The following is a 25967-nucleotide window of genomic DNA, read 5'->3' on the forward strand; positions in this document are numbered from 1 at the left end:
TTATATATATATATATATATATATATAAAAAAAAGAAAATGTAAAGGAGGGAAAAAAGAAGGGCTGGAAGGGAAGTAAACATCCACTCCGTCCATCATACTTAGCAGGATGAGGTGGCGACCACACATTCATTTGTCCTTGCCACTGGCTGGTGTGGCAGCGACTGTTTGGTCTGCCTGCTGAAACCTCAACAAGTAGTGTTGGGAACAGATTGCTCAAGAGATCTGCCATATCTTCCAAGAGATGGCAATCTGACATCTGTTTCAACTTCACAAGGCACCTGACATCTGTTATTACCTTTTCTCTGTAAGAGTTTTGATATCTTGAATATTTCTGTGGGGAGAATTAAAAAACGCCCTCCCCAATGTTAAACATATAACCCCCTGCCCTACCCCTATCATGCCATGCCCCAATAGTCCAACAATGTTTTCAGCTAGAGGGAGGAGACTGCATTCTTGACATCCTGGAGGTGAGTTGATAAGAAAATAATGTATCCATTGTACATTTAGTGTACTTTTCACATCCAAGAAAAGGAGGAACAGAGCATCAGAAACTAGACCCACTGGATGTATGGCAACTTCATTTTAGAAGGACAGTTCCAATAAATCCCAGATGGATTTCAGCATCTATCCTCTACAGACAGCCTTTGCTAGGTAACAAAAAAAAACATCCAGGAAGATCACGATTTGTGCAATGATGTGCATATTCGTTACAAAAATGCAAATGATCATTGCTTTAGACTTTGGCGCACACACTGCACTTCCATGCAGGTCTCAGTCCTGGTTCAGCAAAAACCCTCAGAAATGACTATTCACTCACCAGCCCAAACAAGCTGTGCTCTAGTCAAGGGCGGTGGGGGAAAGCCCCCCCTCCAACGCGATAAAGAATACATATAAAACCTATCATGCATTAAGCCCACAGACTGAAAGTTAAAAGTGCTAAGAAAGAGAGGAACTTTAAGTGTTAGGAGATTACAACGTGCCATTTACCTGACGTTCTCCACAAAGCTTCTGTTTGGTGTCTGGAGGAATGTGATGTTTGATGCAAATAGAATAGGCGAATGAGTGAGGGGTGGAGGAAATTGTAAAGACATCTGGGTTTGTGCATGGTTAGATGATTCTAGACAAAATACATCTTAGGATCTTTCCACGGCCCACAGTCAAAAGGTTCTCTTAGAACAATCTCCTGCCACAGCCAGGCATGAATCCTTCCTATAATAAGGGATGTGGCCCAGTCTGAGGTTCCACTCCAATGCCTTTTATTGTGCATGCAACTGCCACGCCTGATCTACCAAGCCTGACCAAAAGGCAGGCATGTTACAGTTATGCAGGCCAAGACAACCCTCAACCAAAAAAAAAGAACATAGCACAGTTAATTCAGTATGGAACCTTCTACTTTACATTTTTAAACCCACTGAATTTTCATCCAGAGAGGGAAAATAAAGACATGTATTAAGACAATTTTCCCCAAGCCCTTTACTGAGAGACTTTCAATTCGTACACCCACTCTTCAGATTTAATTTCATTTTATAATCCTCTCTTATTTTATTAATGCTAAAAATAAACATTCCACCCCAAACCACCTCCCAGCCACCACCTGCAACGTTTCATTCAAAGGCAAGAGTTTTCCACAGGTTTTGCCGGGTTATACAGTAGGTCTCTTTGTATCAATCTTTATCGCTGATCTGCTGGATAGGAAGGTTCACCTGTAGATGGTCACGCAGCCTTTTAAGATCTAACTCCGTCTGAGCAATTGCATCCTTGAGTTGATTGTATTTGTCTAGGTCAAAACGGGTCTTTTTGGCTCCTTTATGGAAGAAAAGTAAGTACTGTCTGTCCCTTGCATCTGGATAGATGTACTCCTGACGTGTTAGTACAAAGTAGGCATACATCGCCATGGCACTGCCATAGGTAATGAAGTAGGTATCTGGTTCCATAATATCCCAGGAGTATTCCCACCATGTAAGACGGGCCAGAATGCCGAACTGGGTCGCCATGTACGCCAGACCGCCCCAAAGGACCCATGTAGTGCGCTTCTCCGCTCTCCTCCCAAGGTCTTCCTTTACCTTTTCTAGGGGTCCAAGTTGCCCCTTAAGCTCTTCTAGCCGCCCTATTAGTTCCCTCTCCTTGCACAGCTGGTGCTCATCGATGCGAAGGGTACTATACAACTGCTGCACCAGAGTCTTCAAGTCATTTAATGTTGTTGCATCTTCATGGCTCAGGAGGTCTCTCATTGGTAGTCGCACATGGTAGGTGAAGTCATTAATGGATAATTTAAAATCATCTAGTAGGAGGATGTCGATACCCGTTGAGGAGGCTATCCGCGTTCCATCTGATGAGTAGATCGCAACTCGGTCAATTCCCCGGTCTTCTGCTTGAAGCTGTTGCAAAAATACGCCTACTGAGTCGGAGATAGGTTTTAGTGTAAACTGGCATCGCACCCGTCGAGATGGTAAGCTAACAGAGATAACAGGTAGGCCATTTTGGTAAACCACAGTTACTTCATCAGAGGGCACCGCCGTACTACAAAAGACCACTCTCTGGCTGTGCCATGCGGGGAGCCTCTGATGTACCTCTGACAGGATGGCATTTGTTCTCTTCGGTGTAATGTTCGTCCTGTGCTGCCGCTGCCTGACGCCCAGCCCTGGGAAGCCGGCCGCCACCAGCGCTGCCCCGCCGCCGCAGCCCCCATGTGTGTGGCTCCTGCCGGTGAGCAGTAGGAGCCGCGATCTACCTGCAGCAGCCGCCATCTCTCAACTGGAAGCGCTCGCCCAGTCTTCTCCGTGCTATAAAAACAAAATAAAGTATGCTTTTGTGTAGAGCTTATGCTTCTCATTTAAAGCGCTTTAATGCCCTGGTGCCACGTGTGCACTATATGTAACTGCAAAACGTACAAATTGTGCATTGCACACATAAACTGAACTTGGTCAAACTGCATTAAGCGCTGAGCTCTGACAGTCACTGGCGAGTGCATTCCAGGCAGCGCTGCTGCCTTATTTACACTCTAGCTGGCAGTGCAACAGTTCCAATGTCGGGAGCTCTAGCCATCAGGCCATATCTTCTTCTTCGTGTCACACTGTCAGTTACAGTGTAAGGCTGCAGCAGCAACCTAGCCCTGGAGTACACTCACTGTTGTCTATTCTCCCACTGAAAGCAGCACCTGCTCTACACGTACCCATATACCCAACCTGTAGCAGGACCCCAGCCTGCCTTTTGGAGCATCGGTACTCTCTTGACACAAGGAGAACCTCTGGTACTCAAGGGGAAAACACGGATAAGTACCACTAAACAGTACCAGTGAGTACCAGCCCATTTAAAGCACTAGATGACCGCTTTTAACCCAAGGCACCCAAAACTGGGAAACTTCAAATGACTATGAGATTAACTTCATGGTATACAAGTTTACTAATTGTGTAATCTATCTAGTATGTTCGTGCCAAAAACGTGTTTTTTTATTGCACAATAATGTAATTTTCAATTGAATATATTGTGTATTACGCAACCTCAGTACAGATAGTTTGTGAATGTTCTGAGTTTTCATCTCCCCAGGTTCTTTTTCCTATTCTCTCCACCAAAGTATATCATCCGTGGTTGACAAATGACAATCAGCAAATTATCACGTACATTTAAGGTAAATATCTCTGTGTGTGCAAGTGAATATGTGCTCATGAGAAAGTGGGTGAGCAAGGCAGAGAGAGAGAGATGGAGAGAGGATGCCATTTTGTATACTACAGTCCAGGGGGCAACTGACCAAAACAAAATAATTCAATTCTGTTCTGTGCTTAATTTATAAAACATCTAGGGGCATATTTACGAGTTCTGGCGCATCTCTGCATATCAGCAGAGATGCGCCAGAACAAATGCGTCATGCAAAACTACCCTTGCGTCACGGCAGTTGTGCCGTATTTACAATGTGGCACGCCGTGGCGCAAGGGTAGGCAGATGCGTGATGCATATGGTGCCATAAGGGCGGCACATCGCTGGAGTCGCCTCGCAAGAGCGGCGCAACTCCAGCAATGCTCAGGGCCGCCCAATACTTAACATGCTGCGTCAGTCCTTACGCCTACTTCAAGCAGGCATAAGGAATTGACGTAGCATCGTCGCAGAAGTGCCTGCGTGAAATCTTGTAGATTTCCCACAGGTTTTTTTGTGAGGCGCACAGGCGCCGGAATGCCCACTCTGCGTGAGAACGCCCCCATTGTGGCGCTGGGCTTTATAACGTGACGCATCTCCCTAGATGCGCCACATTGTGAATGCCTCGCAGGGATGCGCCACGTTTACGCCGCTGTTGCGTCACGCAAGGTGGAGTAAATGTGGCGCAAGGGGCTTGTAAATCTGCCCCTTAGTACTGTGGCCCTTCTCAGGAGGCCGCTGCAGCTTGCACCACCCATTGCCCCTGCCAGCTGCCAATGACTGTACAAACACAACTACTAACCATCACACTCCTACTATTCCTATTCCAGCCCGCCCAACTATAAGCATGGCTTGGGCAGCAGTTATTATTCATTTGCTCATCTCAACCACTGACTCAAATTAAGCTCTGATTCTGTTCTAGAAAGTCTTGCTGGGCTGATTTGCCAACAAACCGTGCGCCACTATGGCATTTTTAGATCTCATTTACAAACATTTGCAGCTCTATTTTGCTAAATTCTTATTGTCTCTAATACAGTGAAATAGATTAATGACGTGGGCTGTGGGTCAGATCGTGTGCGTGACTGGAAGCCATTCTAACTCACACTTCGTTGGAGTGCAAGTGTTTTCGTACTCACTGTCCTTCTCCTCGTGTGCTGCTTTCCCCTTCACATCCTTCCCCCTGCACTCTGTGTCTTGCTGCACCATCCCGCAACTTATCCTTTCTTCCCACAATTCCATTATCTTCATTATTCTGTCAAACTTGACCATGAAAGCACAACGAAATCAGATACAGAAATTTCACGCTTCAATAAAATGGTGATAGAATATCACATTTGAGCTAAAACTTTTTTGCCCTCCTTAAGATTGTATGTTAAATTAATACAAATGGTCCTACAAAGTTAAATGTACCCTTCACATTGCCTTTAGACTTTCCTTGATGCCAACCAAATCTATACTGAGCAATCAAGGTGAACCAAGGTCAAAGTCAAACATGGATCACAATGCATATTTCTTCCTTAATCTCAAGCCTTGAGTGAGAGAACTGCAAAGCATATCAAACGAGACTCTAGACTCTGTAAATAGGGCGTAAATACATCAAGTGTGTCTTTTTTTAAACACCTCTACTCATTTCTTTCCCTCTCCGCCCTACTCACTGCCACCGGTGGCAGTGTTTACTTCACCCATCTATTCTCCGCTCCTAAACTACTCCCTTGTTCTTCCTCATTCCGGTTTATAATTAAAAATAAATTCACTTCGTAGACGGGCCTAATAGATTCAATTTGCCACTGTACCGCTCCTTCATGTACAGGTTCTTCAGCACACATTTATTGTATTGTTTTTAATCTACTGCTCCTTGGTATGTATGTGCCATCGTAGAACTAGAATTTTTGAAAAAAAGGACCGCCATGCATTGACACGTGCACGCGCACACATAGTTAGCGCTCTTGGGCTACCGTAGGATCATGAAACGTAAGACACATGTGCGACGATACATGCGTCATCAACTGGTTCCTGCCAAAGGAAACCACTACGGGCAAAGCCACTATGTCGCTATGCCATTTTAAAAGGCGCAGCTAATTAGCTTTGCCAATTCTTGTTTTTGATTGCCCTTCATGGATGAATTAGGAAACTGCTGATGTCCTTAGTTGATGCTTTTTTCCAGAAGCAAAAATCATTATTCATCAAGAATTTAATTAAAGAAAGTAGCACAGTCTAATACTTAAGTAATACAGTAATGGGTGCCATCTAAAAATAAAGGCATCAGGATTTGCTGGCAGTAGAAAAATAAGAAATGGAGAAAAATAGAAAGCCTTCACAATATGTTACATTGCGCTAAAAAGCTCTGAGGTGCGAACTAATAACAACTGCTCACTTTATATGCTCCAATTAGAATGATTAGCCTTGATCAGAAACTTAAATTAGCATTATTTATGCATATATCATGTGTTCTAAGCAGTGCTTAATTTGTGAAAGGAAGAGTGCTGGTGCCCAAAACTCTGCTGAGGAGCCTGCCGCAGGTGCAATTAAATGTTGGTTCGCGAATACCAGGGCTGTGTAATCCTAAATTCACTCCATGCCTTTTACTTTACTGCCTGACACTTCCTGTCCCTTTGCCTCACTCTTGTAGGTCTCATCTTTCTCCCTCTGTGATGGTTTTTCCGTCTTTTTCTTCCTCTGTCATTCTCGTTTTGTTTTTCCCTCTCAGTAAAAGTTTAGTGCTGAAAAGTAAGGGTCATATTATCAAGAATGGCGTTAAAATTACCGCCACTTTAGAGGCCGAAAACTGCCGCTAAAGCAGCGATAATGGGCTTGATAATATGTTCTTGTGAATTCCCATAGAAGCCCAGGTTCTGGTGTGAACATGGGCTTTTATGGGAAGTCACAAGGGCATATTATCAAGCCCCTTATCGCTGCTTTAGCTGCATTTCCTGCCGATAAAGCGGCAATAATTTTAACGCCGTTCTTGATAATATGCCTCAAAGTGTCCCTAAAAACTCAACCACAGGCCCAAATTTAGCATTGCTAATCAAAATGTTATGTAATTGGGTACTTTAAGCAGGAATAGCGTCTTCAAAATAGAGAAATCAGTTGGTGTTGCAAGTTTGCTCACTTCACATTCTTTGAAAGTGATCTAGCAATCCATAAAACTTCTTGCCCGCATATTACTAAATGTCGGATTTACAGAAACAGTTATGCTGATGTCTCAGCACTTTATGCTGAAGATAAAATCAATAGTTGCATTAACATCACATAAAATTAGCACCACTTTCACACCAGGTGTGAAGTGTTAGCTGGAAAAACTACAGGTTTCAGGTGTAAATATTTTCATAATGAGTTAAGAATTCATTAAGTCAGTAGGAATATATCAAACATGGTTTTAAATAATGTGTCAGCATTTCTGCAAAGCTTTGCATTTTGAGAGATGTAAATGAAAAAGGTGCAGGGGATATACATACCGTAAATCCCTGAGCAGAACGGCATTCACTAATAAAATGATGGTTGCACATCAAGACAGTCCTTGGGGAAAAGGTCAGTGGCAGCCGGGGCAGGTAAGAGCGGTAGGGCTGTGGGGTGGGACGGGGCAGAGTGGGTGTCAGGAAAGTCGACCTACGATAGGATAAGTGAAGTACATTTTTTTTTTTAAACACTTGGCAAGCGCTTGCCGTATCACCAACTTGGCGACGTGGCAAGCACAACGTAAGTGTTTTTTTTAAATTTAATTTAAATTGACTTCCCTGACACCCACCCAGCCCAGCCACCGCCCCACAGCCTTACCGCTCTTACCTGTGCTACCAGTGACCGGAAAAGGTGAACAAGTGAGACATGAGCTCAACTTTAGGGCGTTGTCAACACTAACCTGCAACTGCTCTGCCATCTAAACTGCAGGGTGGTAGAATATAAACCAATTACATAGGATTCCCATGAGGATGCACCTACTCTTAGTTTCTGGCTTGGTATTACAGGTTGCTCTGTGCTTTGAAGGGATAGGTTACAGCTGTTATGTTGAAGGTTTATCAGGGAAATCAAGAAGCATTGCCACCAGTTGCATAGATTAACAGTATATGTAACCCACACAATCTGTACGACAGGAGTCCTACTGAGCCCTTTTTGCATTAACTCAGGGATGATTGTAGTGTCTTCCCCAGCCCGGAATCAGGACAATGAGCATGACACACACAGAGCTCTGTAAGAGATGTCTTTGTTCCTAAGCATGAGATCACACACTGCACGCATTGTGCCATATCCTTCATAACCACAGCTTAACACCTCCCAGCAGATTTTGTAGTTCCTGTTTAGAGTCCTCCTTTGTTTAATAAACAGTACAGACAGCATTAGCATCATAGTTCCTCAATGAGTCCTCGAGGCGCTCCCACTGGCCTGCCAAATTGGGTGGTCTGCGGTAGTTGAGGTGCACCTTGAGTGTGCACCTGTGTCATGGGCTCAGCTGCTCGATCTGGGCATGCAGGTGGGGTCGCCTCACTTGTGACCTCCGGAGCTGAAGAACATCAAGAACAGTAGTGTTTATAGTGTGATGAATCCCATGTGATGGACTTTCCAGGATGATGTGCTGTCACCATGTGTTCTTTGCAAGTTACAACCCTCAAAGTTTTGACAGCAAACAGAGTATTCATTTTCCATTTCCGTTTCTGTTTGACCACTACCCACTCCCCTTTGTTGAAGACTGTTTCCTGGGTGTGTTGGCGCTGATCATCATATGTTTTCATTTTGCACTTTTGAGAAGTGTCTGTGACACGAACCTTATTGGCATTCATCAAATGGTCCGATGTCCAATGTAGAAGTTTAGTTCAAATGACTCTCCCAAAAAGCAAGGTGGCAGGGCTCTAACCAGTTGTGAAGTGAGGAGCTGACCGATAGGCAGGAAGGGAATGAATGAACGAATCATTTTATTGTAATTTTAATTAAAATCTTTGCAATTCCTTCTAAGTATATGTAATAGTAACAGTAAGAAAAAATATATATTTATGCAGCCATTATACTGCAGTACTTTCATACAATTCTGTTTTGATCATATAATTATGAGAGCATATATGTCTATAAAAAATACTTTAACAATAAAACCACAACATAAAATATAATCATACATTCTCATATCCTTCATGTGTAGACACAGAAAAAAAAGGTATTCTAAAGTGCTACATTGAGTAACAGGAAATATGCTTTTAAATAGAATAAAATACAATTGTTAACGCAAAATGTCATTAAAACTTTCATATCATTAACATCAGAGACGATAATACTAAAAAGACTAATCAGGGGCCTTAAGGTGCACATAAAAAAGGTATGGATTGTAAAACATGCATGCTGGTAACATCCACTCGCAGGTTAACACAGTGCAATTAATGAGGTGAAGGGCAAGATCTCCCTCATGCGGATGAAAGAGTTGAGCATAATAAAGTGCAATTATCAGCGCTGAATTTCATCAAGGCATTCTATCATCAGCATGAGAGACAGCCATTCTAAGGGAATGAGTCGAGTGACATTAAGGTTTGCAAAAGAGCAAAGTAAAGTACGAGGTCTGTATCCTTCAAAGCAAGATGGTGAACACCCCCTTGCCAGAGGTTCCCCTCATGCAGTTAACGAGAGGAACAGAGAAAGGTGCACAGATCAACGCGAAGTTTCATTGACATTTTTGTGTTGTTATTAACATCATAGACTACCAGTCGAAGTAATTAATATGGCTGAGATACCCGCCACCCCCTCTCAACACAATCCCCGAAAGGAGGAAAACCGGAAACAGTTCTTGAAGTTTTTGGAAGTGGGAGGGAGTGACCCTCCCGGCCGTATTTATTAAAAACAAAATTAAAACATTAAACGTTTCATGTTATGTACAATTTCATTACCACATTGCGATGTTTGGCTAACTTTAACATATTCTCTAATACAGAGGTTCTCCTAGCCGAACTAGCATCCTACAAAAACATTTTCTAGAAATATTGAAATTGTACATCCTAACGTTTAAGGGCCAACGGCAAGGTCATAACCGGTGTCAAGATCCCTAACCAGACTTACCCCTCCCACTTGGGAGGGGCGACAGCACGGAGGCTTACCTCAAGTGCAACTACTACCAATTTCCCTTGTCTTGACGGGGGCACTTAAGAACTCGACGCCAGTTAAAGGTCGTTCGAATACTTGTGTGAGGTATCTAGAAGGTATCGTAGACCTCCCCCCAACCCCACACAACTTACCGCATCTGCCGTCGCAGATGACCCTGGCCCCGGGAAATTCCCCAGGAGGGGGCTGTAACCCCTCCTACACAGGAAGGGGCCTTGACAGCCTTTCCTTTACTTCCGGCGACCCATCCTTAGAAGGGACCGCCTCCCCATTGAGGGGCCAATGGCCACCTCACCCGAGCGCTCCCATCCGTGTTGGGTGACGCCCACTCATAGGGATCTTCTAATTAGTGCTCACCGATCATGACCTTACCGCCTACCAAAATAAATACGACAATGCTAATCAAACCTACGCAAACATTGGCCACTATGACCGAAAAGGGTATGCTTAAGATTAAACACTATATCGAATCATTTTATTGCAAAACCTACACAATCTACACCATTCTTTATTATAATCAACATCAACATGATACTGTCACAACCTGTAAACGAAACAGAAACATAATTATAAATTAACTTTATTACAAAACAACTGGCTGTCCTCAGGGGCTGGTGGGTGGGTCAAAATTGGCTCTTTGTTCTGTCCCGAGCTCACGTGTAGCGAGGAGGTGCAGCTTCGGAGCACAAGAACAAGAGGACGTCTTCTGGTCTTGCGTCCCTTTTATCCGTCTTCAGGGCGGGCGAAAACCCGCCCCTACCTGCCCCGAGGGCGTGGCTGGCTGCGTCCGTGTCTAGGCCAGCCCACTCTAGGGCGGGAACAGGCGCGCCCCGGCTACGCCGCTTCGGGCATACCAGCCGGGCCGCGCCTCCCGCCCAAAAATGGCTTCCCGGGGGGATCGAGGTACTCCGCCATACGTTCGGGGGGACCGAGTGGTCGCCCCTTTCCATATGGCTGAGATACCCGCCACCCCCTCTCAACACAATCCCCGAAAGGAGGAAAACCGGAAACAGTTCTTGAAGTTTTTGGAAGTGGGAGGGAGTGACCCTCCCGGCCGTATTTATTAAAAACAAAATTAAAACATTAAACGTTTCATGTTATGTACAATTTCATTACCACATTGCGATGTTTGGCTAACTTTAACATATTCTCTAATACAGAGGTTCTCCTAGCCGAACTAGCATCCTACAAAAACATTTTCTAGAAATATTGAAATTGTACATCCTAACGTTTAAGGGCCAACGGCAAGGTCATAACCGGTGTCAAGATCCCTAACCAGACTTACCCCTCCCACTTGGGAGGGGCGACAGCACGGAGGCTTACCTCAAGTGCAACTACTACCAATTTCCCTTGTCTTGACTGGGGCACTTAAGAACTCGACGCCAGTTAAAGGTCGTTCGAATACTTGTGTGAGGTATCTAGAAGGTATCGTAGACCTCCCCCCAACCCCACACAACTTACCGCATCTGCCGTCGCAGATGACCCTGGCCCCGGGAAATTCCCCAGGAGGGGGCTGTAACCCCTCCTACACAGGAAGGGGCCTTGACCGCCTTTCCTTTACTTCCGGCGACCCATCCTTAGAAGGGACCGCCTCCCCATTGAGGGGCCAATGGCCACCTCACCCGAGCGCTCCCATCCGTGTTGGGTGACGCCCACTCATAGGGATCTTCTAATTAGTGCTCACCGATCATGACCTTACCGCCACAGGTCCGGATAGTTGACCGGCTATCCGGACCCCCCACAAAACTCCTACCTAAAGGTCATGTTGTAAAGTTTTCAACCAAGCTAAGAAGTCTCCTATGAGTAACTCATTTACCGCCCGCGACAAATGCACCCCATCCCCCAAATACATACTGTCATCGTTAATACAACTATGCGAGATAGAATGCAATGTCTTGGAACGGAACAACCTACTCACTTTGTTATTAAGTTTTCTAACAGAATGGTTCAAAGCAGTAATCGAGATAGCCCCCCGCCACACTTTTCGTGGGATCATATGAGACCACGCAATTATGCACCCCGGAACTTTCCTCGCTAACCAACTTACCGTGGAAAGCATTGCCTCTAGGAGAAGTCGTCTACCGGTGGTGACCAAATCATTGCCCCCTAAATGCACTATGACTATAGACGGCGGTGACCTCGTCCGCCCTAACAAACCCTCAAAGAATGCCTGAAACTGGTCAATACAGAGACCGCCTCTTCCGTAGAAGGACACTCTGTACCCGTATTCCCCAGGTACGTGAATCATGTCACCTGCTTCGAATACGTCTGCGGCTCGCCTCACGTATGAGTGGCCCACGACCCACACCTCCTTTCTCACAGCCGGTGATGTCTGACCGCTGGCGTGGTGATGGGTCGACTGCATAGTCCGCCCTGCCTCGTAGGCTTGCGCAACTGAAAACCAAACAAAAGACAAGAAGCGTGAGTACATCATTACAGCTTCACAACATGTGCAATCGCACATACCTCTTATAACAATTGGAGGACCAACGCCCCACTCGTTTTACTTGTTCAACATTAAGACCCCTGGCTGTAGCTTCAGTGGCAGCCCCTATCCGAAAGGAATGGGTCCCGAATTCGCCCGGGTCCAAGCCCGCTGCGGTAATGGACATCGCAAGCACCCGCTGAAACTGAAACCTCGTCAGTGGGGTGGCGTCTGCGTGTCTCAACAAGGTCCCCCCCCATGATGCCACCCTGCGTGCTAGGTAATCTTCTAAACACTGTACCGGACACATGGAGGACCCGGGGATCCTGCGAATGATCGTGCAGTCCCCCATCCCATCTTGGTCGGTCTTGGACCTGACAAAGGAGACAATCATCGCTTCACCCCTGATCTGAACGTGTTCCCGGCACAAACCCCCCACCACATCCTGTTTGTTCCTTGCAACCAGCTCACTTATCCTCATCGCCCCGTGAAACGCCAGCGTAAATGCAGCCCGGAACAAACACGCCTCGAAATGAGACGAGCATGTGGTAGGGAGTGTGGCCAGCTGGGACAACCTATCCAGACCTATCGGTCGTCTCTCATCTACTCTGCGACCCTCCAGGCGTTGCCACCCACGCAGCGCCTTCTGCACCACAAAAGACGCTGTCGGGTCCTGGATGTTATGGGCCCTGGCAACAAAGGAAATGGCAGCACGATGCCTTTGGGCCGTAGCCACCGACTTCCCAGCCCTACGTAAGGACATCAGAAAATGTACTACCCACTCCTCCTGACCCCAAAGCCCCTCTCTCTCAGTCCCCAAAAAAGCTAAATAGGCCCGAAACGCCCCTTCATATGCTTTCCTCGTCCTTAGGGCTTGACTCTCTTCCACGAGGTGACGAAGTTCGGGGCACCGAGAGACCAGAGAGCTTCGGGGAAGGGTGCCGGCTCTGGGTCCGCTGAGGGAAGGAAACCCGAGAAAGCCTGCATTTGAAAACGAGACAGTGCATCAGCCGCCTGATTCATTACCCCTGGGACATGTTTTGCTCTGAATATCACGTTCAGTTGCATACACAGTAAGACAATTTCTTTGAGCAGCCTTAAAATCAGTTTACAACGGGCTGCCTGACTATTGATGCATTCTACAACGGTCATATTGTCAGACCAAAACACGACAGAATGATTTTTAAACCCTTCGGGCCAGGTTCTCAGGGCCACCAGAATGGGAAACAGTTCAAGGAAAGCAATATTACTGGTCAGACCCCTTTCATGCCACCATGGGGGCCACCTTTGTGCCGACCATTTTGTGCCGAAGATGGCGCCAAATCCTATGCTTCCCGCTGAATCTGTCCATAGACCAAGCTCTTCAGAGGACACGGCGGCTTGTTCCAGACGACTCGACCATTGAAGTCCGCCAAAAATGCTAACCAAATACGCATGTCCTGGCGGACCTCAGCCGATAGTCTTGTGCGATGATGACCCTCCTTTAGGCCAACCATCGCTTGGGCAATGGAACGGGAAAAGGGGCGGGCCATCGGGATCACCCTTAGGGCGAAATTCAACTTCCCCACTAATTGTTGCAACTGATTCAGCGTCACCTTAGATGCATTTATACATACTTGCAGGGCTGCCCTGAATTTCGACACTTTGGTAGCAGGTAGACGAAAACAACCCTCACTAGAGTCCAACTCGATCCCCAAAAACTCGAGGCAAGTCGTGGGACCCACAGTTTTACCTGGTGCCAATGGCACGCCGAATTGACCCATTAACACACAAAATTCCGCCAAGGCCTGGGCGCATTCGTGATTTCCGGCGGGTCCAAGGAACAGAAAGTCATCAAGGTAATGCATTACATTTCGGAAACCCGTCTTCTTCGTGAACACCCATTGCAGAAAAGTACTGAATTTCTCGAAATATGCACAGGATATCGAGCATCCCATCGGCATACACCTATCCAAGTAATATGATCCCTGAAACATGAATCCCAGAAGACGCTGGTCGTCTGGGTGTACCGGGAGCAACCGGAACGCTGACTCGATATCTGATTTCGCCATCAACGTCCCGGGCCCCAGGCGATTCAACATGGCCACTGCCTCATCAAATGATGCGTACCGCACCGAACATACTTCTGGATTAATTGCATCGTTCACCGAAAGACCATGTGGGGCTGACAGATTGTGAATTAATCGAAACTCTCCTGGGTCCTTCTTGGGGACCACCCCTAACGGAGAACAGACAAAACACGGTACCGGGGGTACACTAAAGGGGCCGGCAACCCGTCCCCGGCTAACCTCTTTTTGAATCTTGTCTTGCACTACAGACGCATGCTGCAAGACGGAAAGTTGATTTTTGCACATCCCAACACCCTGAAAGTCCCCTACCGGGATGCGGAAACCATATGAAAAACCGTTCCGCAGCACCCCAGCAGAAGTACGCAGGATGGGACGACCCGCAATTACTACATTCGTGTTTGAATTTACACGATCCCGGAGGCCTGGTACATTTACCTTTGTTGAAATTGAAACTGAAACCCCTTTTCCCTGTATTGCCGGCAGGTTTCGAGTAATCGTCGGTGCTCGTACCTGACCGAAAGGGCGTCCCTGCATTTTGGCGGGAGTATTCAACAACATTGCTCCCCACTAACGGCATTTTTAACATTCCTGACTCTTTCATTTTGTCCCATGTCAAAGAATCATAACAGTCCCAAGTTAAACTTTTGTTATGCTCCTTCTCTTTCCTGAAAAGGTTGTCATAACAGAACCAATGGTTACCTTGATACGCTGTCGAGTAACCCATAATTCGTGATTGATAAATTGGAAACTCAGGTAGCAACTCGGGCCTACGTTCCCCCAAAATCGATGTAAAAATTCCCCACGCATTGCCCCAATTGCCAATATTCTCATTTACTTTAAAGGCGGCCATTTTTGCGCGCCAAACACTCGGATGCATTAGGTCTTTTTGACTCTTAACATGCTCCATTTCATAATGATCGACGAGCAAGGAGAAAATATTCACATACTCCCCCGCCCAAATCCTTTCTTTTATTACCAAAGGAACATGTTGCCCCAACTTCTCTCTACGAGAAGGTGCTGACTCATCCCTTGCGATCGGCAATGGCCGCTTACCTGAACCGGACGGTGCTTCCGCCACTTGTGGCTTGTCTATCACCTTGGCTGCGTCTCTTTTCTCACGCAACTTTTTCATCAGCGCCTGTGCCTCAGCAGCCGTGGCGCCCTCACCACTATCACCCAACCACGCTGCTAGCTGTGCTGCCAGCTCAGGGGGCATATCCTCATTGGATGTCGGGGTGACGACAACGGGGATCGGATTCCCCTCCTTCGGTACCGGGGTCGGCGCCTCGGGCGGTACCGGGGTCGGCGCCTCGAGCGGGGCAGGGGGAACCGGGACGTCTCCCCCAGCTGGAACCCTTCGTGGCCTCTTGGGCCTCCCCCCAGCCGGTGGACGCCCCGACCCCTCCTCCCCGTCTCGCTCCGCCAGCCGCTTCTTTATGTCGGACATCTCTTTAAAGAGGGCCCGAACCATCTGATCAGTCGTCATTCTCTTTGCGCCTTTCTTGGGCATCTCTTCGACGAAGTATCTAGAAGACAAAGAAAAGGATCAAAACGCTCAAAATTGGCTCTTTGTTCTGTCCCGAGCTCACGTGTAGCGAGGAGGTGCAGCTTCGGAGCACAAGAACAAGAGGACGTCTTCTGGTCTTGCGTCCCTTTTATCCGTCTTCAGGGCGGGCGAAAACCCGCCCCTACCTGCCCCGAGGGCGTGGCTGGCTGCGTCCGTGTCTAGGCCAGCCCACTCTAGGGCGGGAACAGGTGCGCCCCGGCTACGCCGCTTCGGGCATACCAGCCGGGCCGCGCCTCCCACCCAAAAATGGCTTCCCGGGGGGATCGAGGTACTCCGCCATACGTTCGGGGGGACCGAGTGGTCGCCCCTTTCCAATCGCGTGACTTATGATGTGCAAAAAAGAAAGATAAAGTACGATGTCTGCATGCTTCTTGGCAACATGGGTGACATTAACATCAAAGACTATCACTCTAAGAAACGAAATTAAATGAATTAAAATGTGCAAAGAAGCAGAAAAACGTGCGAAATCCGCATGGTTATTAGCACCATGGGTGACAACACCTGCCAGCATTTTAACACGGTGCAATTAGCGAGGTAAAGTACCAGGTCATCTTTCTATGATATGACAGTGCGAGTAGTCATCGTTCCTAAAGAATGATGTAAGACTAATGTCACATACCTTGTAAATAGAAACTGTAACAGACACCATAGTATGTGATTTTTACCCAAGCCTATGGAAACCAGCGAAGAAAGGTGCTGTGTCTAAACAGTCCTTCACAAACTAGATGGTGGAATTTCTCAAAACCTTTATTGGCACAATGTCACCTTGATTCTTTTAGGGCCATTCTTGCCGCCGGCATGAGTTGCCAAATGTTGCATATCAGTGGGGACCGTGCAAGAGAAGAGAGCCTCCACTGCTCCCACACATGTCCGTGTCCCCATTGACAGAAACAATGATTTTAGTAGCTTCTGTTGTACCTGTAGCAGTGCTAGACAAATGCATATAAGATGCAATAGGGACTCCTTTCTGTAATTGTACAGTCTGAAGCCTAGGATATTTGACTGTGATTTTCAGTTTGGATTTAGGGCCAGATGTAGGTCGCCAATTACCGGTCGGTAATGGCCGATTTCGGACGTTACCGACCGGTAATTGGTTTTTGACATGTTATAGCCATTATTTTACAGAATCAGTAAATTTACCGATTCTGTAAATTTACAGATTCTGTAAAATACCGAATCGGTAATTTTACCGATTCGGTAAAACCCAGATGTAGGTAGCACTGTTGACAGTGCTACAGGCCTTCAGAATTCGGTATTTTACCACCCAATCCAATTGGGTGGTAAAATACAGAATTCAGGTGTACATGCACATCTGTGCATGTACACCTGTGCCATGTGACACACAGACATGCCCTTAGGGCATGTATGTGTGCCACATGGCACACAAGCCTGTACTTGGGGTGCTAGAGGGTGTCAAAGTGACACCCCCTGCACCCTTGCAGGATTCGGTATTTACCGATTCGGTATGGTATTTCCCATTGATTCCTATGGGCTTCAAGGCCCATAGGAATCAATGGGCAATACCGATTCAGTATTTACCGAATCGGTAAATACCGAATCATACAGATTCGGTAATTCTCAAATTAGAATTATCTACATCTGCCCCCTTCCGATTTACCGACTCTTAAATACCGAATCGGTATGATTCGGTATTTAAGAGTCGATAAATCGGAATTACCTATATCTAGCCCTTAGCTCTTTTATCTGCAAAGGCACCAGCCTGGCCCAGAGGATCTCTTTCAGACATTTCTTCTCCAATACCTGACTTAAATAGCCCAATAGGATGTGTTTAGAGCAAACTGTCATTGTTTTCCCTTAAGACTGGCAATGTATGCTTCCCACGATAGCTTACAAGCTTGTTTATTTATAGAATTCCTTACAGTCGTGTAGCTTATTCCTTCCAATGACCAATTCTCAGCCACCAGATTTAAGGTCACCACTGCTCTATTTAAATAGTTACTCCAAGGTGGATGCTGCACTCTGTACCTCCTTCAAGGATTCTGCAGGACCTTTCAATATATAGTAGTAGTATTTTGCAGTTGTGCCCAATCATTCATACTTCTGCTGTGTGAGGCCCAACTCCAGTCGTATATGACTTTTACGTGTGTATCTCGGTAGCCAAAAAAGTTGCTTTTTGCCCTGACACTGGGCTCTCTCTAACAGTGTCTCACATTGAGCTGGCAAAGCTCGTTGCACAAATCCTACTGAAGGCATCAGTTTTGCTATGATAACCCTCCTGATTGCTACAGTTGGGTTGTATAGTGTTCAACACAATTCACATAGGGCACATGTGGTTACTTGTGCTTTTGTCTTCATCCTATTTCGATGTTTTTTCACTTTCCATGTATCACTAAACCATGCCCCAAGATAGTTTTAATATTTTGTGGAAGTTCTAGAATGGGAGCCCAGCCTCCATTTTTGCAATGTTATCCTAGCGTAGTGGTCAAATATCTTCACGTTTGTTTTATTTTGATTCTCAACCTACACGTTACATTCATTATAGATGTGTAGGACATTTAGTCCATTTTGTAGCCCTATTTTTGAATGGTCAAGAAGAAGCAGGTCACCCACGTACTCCAGTAGATACACTTTCTTTTGACCTATCTTTGGTGTAGCTAGGTTGGCTCTTTGTAGCTCGTTGCCTAGATCTGCAGTGTTTATGTTAAAAAGTGTTGGGACAATGATGCATCTTTTCTTCAAGCCTCTATCTGTGTAAAACGTTGGGTATACAGTGTCCCCAACCTGTTTAACTCTCACCCTGATCCAACTGTAAAGGAAAATGATGGCGTTCAAGAGGTTATCTGGGATTTTCCAATTTCTAAGCATTTTCCATAATTTGTTGCACAGTACCCCATCTAATGTGGCGGAGTAGTCTCCAAAATAAGCAAATTCTGGCATATTGTTCTTAGCTTTGACTTGCTGTGCGATGTAACTTAAGACAACAAAGTAGTTTGCTAAAAGGAGAGTAACTCTTCTTCTTCAATCAATCTTGTTAATTTCCTTAGTAGGGTACTTGCATAAGCATTCCTCTCGATACACAAGATGGTGATTAGGCTATCATTTTTTAGGTGGATGTTATCTCCTTTTTGAAATATTGGGCATAAGCCCTCATCATGGATCCAGGATATCTGATTGCAGTCTGCAAACTGTGCATAGTGCGAAGGGAACCCCTACCAAATATGCCGGGTCCTGCCTAAACATTGCTCCTGGAAGGTCATCTGGCCCGGGACCCCATCATTTCTTATCTTTTTGAGTATTTTTACAACTGTCAGCATATCCATCATTATGGATCCTTTAGTTGTGGAGTTTATTCTTTCTGCACAGGTCCTTGTTGGAAGTGGATCCAGTCGATTTTCCTGGTTTCTCCCTATATATTCTCCACATTGGTTTGCCATGCTTCTGTAGACATTGAGCTGCACTGTTGAGTAGTTCCTATAAACCTATATAGGATCTGCGAGTTTAGACAACAAACACTGTAGGATTGGTGTGCGGACTGATCCTAGACACCTCCACCGGGTATGTTAGCTTGTTGTACCAGCTAGCTCACAGTGCCACTAGAAACCCCTCTTACCATGGAGAGAAAAGTTCTTGGCAACAATCGAACATGACAACCCTGATACCTCAGGATTGTGCAAACAGTGCAATACTTTTCGCTCAGCCACTCATGCTCACTTTGTCTCAGAGAGATACACAGAATAAATGGTGGGGACTATGATGCAAACCTAACTAGATGTACCTAAGTGTACCTAGCATGTACGTAGAGTTAAAAGCCAAGAATCCCTCTAGCATAAAGTCAACCCCATCTCCTGAAGTGAGAGACCCCATCTTGTTCTCGAGATGGACACCCCGCAAGGGATATCAGACCACTGCGAGCTGGAGTGTCTGCATGCAGGAACCTCAGCGTCTTGCCTCAGTGTGTCGGCATGGAAGTTCTTTTCTCCTCAGACTACCTTAGCAAGATATGGTGTTTATATACCCAAAGTGATCAATCAATAATAAGCTTTATTCGATTTGTAAAAACAGAATCATAAAAGCATACATTTATGAATGGCACATTATAAAACTTCCAATACATGTGGGTTAGATGCATTAAAAAATAGTTAAAAAAAATATACAATGCTTATTAAGACATAAAAATCAAGGGTAACCGTGACGTACTGCGGCTGATCAATTGATACATTCATTATAAAATTACCTATTACATTATCTGAGCCCATTTCAATTTTGTTGGGTTTGCATCGAATTCCTGAATCTAACAATCGCCTTCAAAAAGGCGGATACAACTACAATGGTATATACATTATCCAAGGTTTTTCATTTTTGGTAGGCTCCTCTACAGGTTCGCAAGCCCCATGATATAAGTAAAGGTTTTAACAATCTTTCCCTCGGGTAGCTGTAAAAACTGCAGAAAAGTATGCAATAGATATTAGACTGGTAAGAAATGTTATCACAAGGGGAGATTCTTTTATCTCTTGACCAATCATTGCAGTGTGGAAAAGTAATTATTCTAAAAAAGGTGTCCGTACGAAAACGGGTCAGAAGCATGCGATTGAAGGGGGATGGTTCAATCAGGAGATACTGCTGTACTCCCTCAGTACCCAAAGTGGTCCCCTCAAGGGTTCTACCTTGCTGTGTCATGTCAGACTTAGGGTGATGGAAGGAATGACCCTTCTACATAGTATTATGCAAGAAATGGTAGTCCTGCTGAGTTTCCAAGAATACTCATGCATGATGAATGAGGCTAGTTTTCAGAGAAAACCCCACGTCCTGTATGTAGTACCGTAACTAGGTAAAAGGTCAGTCTCAAGAACTGTTATGTAGTATAATGGTAGGGAGAATATAGGTGAAAGGTTAGGTGACTACCTGCGCCTGTAGTGGGGTACATATATGAAACATAACAGCACCTGTCAGTTTTATCATTCTTTAGCATGCTCATATATTCTCAGAATTGATTCTGCTTATTGTTTTTAGATAACTCATGTATTGTAGTCCATTGCGCTTTATAGTGTTTTTGTTTTACCGGCCTGATGAACGTTTTGTGCTTCTCATTTGGCTTTATTGGCCTTCTCCTTGAGTCACTGGTTCCTGCCCTTTGATGGGCTTACTTGGCCCACCTTACCTTGCGAGCATATTTCCTAAACTTTCTATTGTAATCCAGTGTATACACCGTCTGATTGGGCCTAGTCACTTTCTTCTTATTTCTTGCTGCCACCAGGGTAAATTGCAAGTCTGTGATCCAGGCTGCACAATTTGGAATATGTCTATTGCACTCCTGTTAGCCATCCTGCCTTTCACATTCCATTTCCAGTCCCTTATTTTGGCTTTGTGACTGGCGTTCCATTTGATTCTTCGCACCAATGTATGCTCTTCAACTCCTTTTGTCTGATTGGTTGTGACTATCTCTTCACAGGAGCTCTAGTTGAGCATGAAGTCAGCGCCAAGCTTTGTGTGGTCACTGACTTCCTGTGGTATCGTTGTGAAGCTTATCAAAATGTTCCTAAGATTTGGACCTAAAAAGATATAGTCAATGGTTATGCAGTTGTTATAAGCGTGTACTCAGAGTGAGCTAGATTGGTCTTTTGATACTAATGTTTTGTCTGAAGCTAAATTGTAGGATTGTAGAAAATTGTTGAAGCTCTTTTCAGCAGCGCTCCACCTCCCCATATGTGTTATGTCTGCGTTAAGGTTATGTAGGTTGAAATCCCCTGTTAGTACAGTGTCTAAATGTGAATATTTGCAAAGTAATTCTTCCAGGTGACCTATCCCAGTGTTCGTTATTTCCATTTTTTTGTCCAAAGGTGTTGAGGTATGCCTTTATTAGCAGCAGTGCTACATTGCTCCAGTACCCTGATAACTGTCCATTATGACTGTCTGCAGCAGACACGATTCCATCTTGATTTCTTTGGCAACTGATTCTGTTGAGTGATTTATGCAGATGGATATTCCCCCCGATGAACTTCCATAGTTATGTTGTTTGCTGGCTGATTCATGTAGTTCTGAAAATCCTTCCATATGGGTGGGAGTTACTGCCCATGTTTCATGTAGGCAGACTATGTCCGCTTCTTACAATATTTTAATTAGTTGGTTCACTTCTTAGTACCCCAGATAAACTGGCAACATCCAAGATTTTATTTTTGTGTCAGGATTTGTGTGTGCCCTGACTGTATTTGTTGTTGTCTTGGTACGCTAAATAAGAGGGATCATACTTCATAGCCCTTGATGAGCTATTTTTGGGCTAGGAAAATCTTTTTTGTTGTGTCGCTGTGCACAGTGGAAGGGATATTACTTGGAAGCCCTTTATGGGCAGCTTTTGTGCTAGGTATAGCTGTTGATCATGCCCCCCTTCTTGGCTGTTCGCCAGCTCCGGCACTCTCTGCAATCGTCTGTTCTTTTTGCCAACCAAATTATAATCCTCTGTGCTATTCCCTCATTTGGCCTGTATTGTCTACTTAAGTTTTTGAAATTGGAGTTTAATTTTACCCTCTGTCCTCCCCTTAACAGGCCATTCTTACGCTGTTGATCATTTGAAGTTTTGGTTGAGACTTCAGCACGAAGGGGTATTTCTCCTCCCTTTTTTCTCGTACCTCAATCTGCAAGCATTTCTTTCTCCATCAACACCCTTTTTGCCAGGGCTCTATTTTTCCATGTCAGGGCTTTATTTTTCCATGTCGTCGTTGTGTACTCCTGGCTGTATTCTTGTCTTTTCCTTCTAATCGGATGCTGAGGAGGTCCTTATGGGTTAGATGAGTTAATGCCAGGATGTGCTGCAAAAGTTTCAAATTATTTCTACTGTTAAGTATATCTTGCCTGCCCCTTGAAGTATACTGCTGTAGGAATATTATTTTTTGTGATGTTATTTCCTCTGCTGGGCTGCTATCCTCTTTTGGTTTGATAGCTAGTTCCAGTTTCTTCTTTGTGCGAGTAGTCTGTTGTTCAAGTTTGTGGGGCTAGTTCTGGCCCTTTGCAAAGCTGGGTGTGTTGCAGTGATGATGTAATATTTCAGGAACCATGAGACCTATATACTTCATTTTGGTGTCAAAACATAGATTTTGGCGGTCAAGTAGTCTTATACAGACAGAAAAAAACTACTCAGATCAACCCTTCCACCATTTTCCAAAATGATGTCTCTGTAATTATGTGTTTTAGCCATCATATTGGTAATGTATTTTAATATTTTTTCGGTCAGGTTTTACGTTGATTCAAAATTTGTAAACAGGAGTGAAGCAGATGGTAGCAGAGGATCGTTACGGCCTGACAGAGTGATACTAACTACAAAATCCTAGGACTCCTTCAACAAACAAAAATGTATCATATGCTAAACAAATCAAAAAAAAAGCTAACATCAACTGCGGCAGGATAGAAGAACATTAGAGATGCTGCAGAAATATAACAAGATGAAGTGCACAAAGTATTAGAACTGATGGGCAAAGAGGATCAAATATTTTATGAATGTAACAACAAGTGCTACAATGTATACAATGGAAAATAGCTTGGAAATTAATAATCGAAACTTAGCAGAAATCAGTGAATTTAAAAAAGAATGTGATTATTCTTAGAAAAGCGATGACAACTAAACCCAATACCTATCCAGTTTAAAAGCCACTCTTTAGTGCTGGCTACGGGTTCACATTCAGTGAGAACAGGGAAATAATGGTCAGCATTAATGAAACTATATATTATCTATAATAAATACACTAAGATTTTCTGGTGAGAATGCATCATGACAGAATTAGTTGTTGTCAGTCTAACAAAAAGAATAAGCCATTTGTGGTGTTCACACCTGTTTTAACTCCTGAAGTTCTGACTGCCAAAATAAAATTACAAGATGCAATAAGGTTCAGCAGACTCATTTTTAGAAACGTCCTGAAAGATTTAGATTTTAGACTTAATGACACATTTTGAGATGCCCCAGAGCTCTGCAAGTCATTAAAGTCATCAAGAATGGATTTTTTAAAGCATTGTTTATTATCATCAAAGCAAAACTGTTACAAAGTAAAGTTCTTGGATTCAGAACAGAAGCAGACAATATATAAACAAAGGAGTGGAAGACAATCCCATGAATTTACAGGCTTATGCTGTGCAAATATACTGTCTTTTCCAAAACATGTGTTATGAATTACATCACACCAAAAAGAAAACTCCGCACCCATGATCACTGCCCACACAATCTATGACAAGTGCAAAAATATCGAGCTTATCGCTTCAATGTGTAAGATTGGTGTATCAACAAGTTCTAATGACATAGTGCAGAGTAGGAACTTGTTAGCAGCCAAAGCTGTAAAATCTTGTGAATCCGACAGCACAACACTTCCAAAAGTCAGTGTGCCTGCATCAAATATTCAACACCTATACTCGTGCAACATGATAAATTCTGGTCATCAACATTGAAGAAGCTGAACTTGGAAATGTTAACTCGCCAAATCCTTACTGATGTTTCAGTGAACATGGAATTTCCAAATACTGCAAGTGGAATGATTGTTAATCAGGAGTTGGTGCCTGCCGAGATATATTCAAAAGGTACGAGCCATATTTATCATTAAAGTCACATAACTTACAATGTTTGATAAATGCGATAAGTCTCTCAACAAACATCCATCATTTCACCAGCCTGTTGTGGTGCTTGGTTAAAAATGTGACTTTCATAGTCGACATTTGGCATCTGATTGAACTTGGCTTCCAATGTTTCCTTGAACTTTTGCTACGACTTTGCCTCAGTTTGTGAAGCTTTCTTTTAGCACTTCTTTCACTCCATCACCGGCAAGGTTTTTCAAATAGTTAATGATTTTCTTATCATCTTCTTCTTTTAGCGTATCTCAGAAGTCATTGAACGTTGTGATCCATGCAGCCCACCTGGCACCAATGTTCTGCTTTTCCACTAAGTCAAATGGCAGTGGTGGTTTCAGAAACACAGCAGCATCATACTTTACGCTCACTTTTGTCGCCATTGAGAGCATGTGCTGTTCAGATAGCATTTTTGATTCTCAGCAGGACTAGCTGCCTCTTCAAACAGCACCCCGTGGCTTGAGCCCAGTCATCTCATCCAATTTTTAGGTTGTATAGTTCTTCACTCGCTTGTTCCAGTAAGTAAGTTTCTGGTTTTGCACCTGGTTGTCACTGTATCAATCTAGCGCTCATAGTATCAAGATACCAAAGTGTTGATTCCCATCAAGCAAATGTTAAATTTGGATATGGCAACATGTGTTTTCCTGGCCTGCTTTCACAGACTTTGGTTTTCCTCTGCTTTTTACCATTCTGCAGATTACAGTGAAATGGCAATATGGGCACAGGTATTGCTGGACAAGCTCATTACCTGAACAGTTTCTGGCTATTGGAGCCAATAGCCATGATCTGGGACCTAGTGTAATTAATGTCAAGGTCAAGCCTGGTTTGCAGATGTCAAAAGTTTCAACCAGTTTTTTATTTTAAATACTAAGGGGGCATTGTCCTCATCTAATAATGTGGGAATGGAATACATCTTGGGTACATCATGTACACACTCAATCAAAGGAGACTTTAGAATATTAATATACAAAATAAATAGGAGTTGGGACTAAATGCAAAATCGCGCCCGCATTCCAACCCGAATGAATCTAATCATTACTGAAAGATTACAATAGAGACCTGCTAGATAGTTGACCAGGGTTACATCAAGCCCCATCTCCAAGAGCAGTGTCCAAAGATTTGAGCGATAACTTCATTTGAATGCACACAAAAGCTCCATGAAGTCAAGATACAATGGGCATTGTTCGCTAGGTTATAAGGACCAACATTTAGATAGAGATTTGAACACTGCTCCATTGTACAAAGACTTTCCCTGAACTCATACTAAAATAATCCTAATTCTGTTAAACATGATTCCATTCAATCAATCAATTAGACAGAATTTTTAAAGTATGACTAATCACCCATGAAGGTCACCAGGTGATGTGAACTCATCAGTAGAAGGGGTTCAGTTGAACAGCCAGGTCTTGAATCATCTCCTGAATTTGAGCAGAGAGGATGATATTCAGAGGGGAAGGAGGAGGTTGTTCCGTGACTTCGCCAAGAGACAGGAAAAGGAGCGACTCCAATGTTACTTTGGCGTATGTGGGGGTTTATGCGAAGTAGAGGGAGGTGGAGCACAGGTGTCTGGTGGGTTGGTGGAACTTCATGCAGCAGTTGGTGTAGGCTGGTCCTTGGTTGTGAAGGGCTTTCTAGGT

At 44.4% G+C, this 25967-nt stretch overlaps 1 pseudogene; it reads right to left on the reverse strand.

Moving 5' to 3' along the window:
• Window positions 1–257: 257 nt before the first annotated feature.
• LOC147723916 (calcium uniporter protein, mitochondrial pseudogene) lies at window positions 258–2770 on the reverse strand (annotated as a pseudogene).
• Window positions 2771–25967: the final 23197 nt, after the last annotated feature.

This window comes from Lissotriton vulgaris, chromosome 4_1 (assembly GCF_964263255.1).
Source record: "Lissotriton vulgaris chromosome 4_1, aLisVul1.2, whole genome shotgun sequence".
Lineage (NCBI taxonomy): Eukaryota > Metazoa > Chordata > Amphibia > Caudata > Salamandridae > Lissotriton > Lissotriton vulgaris.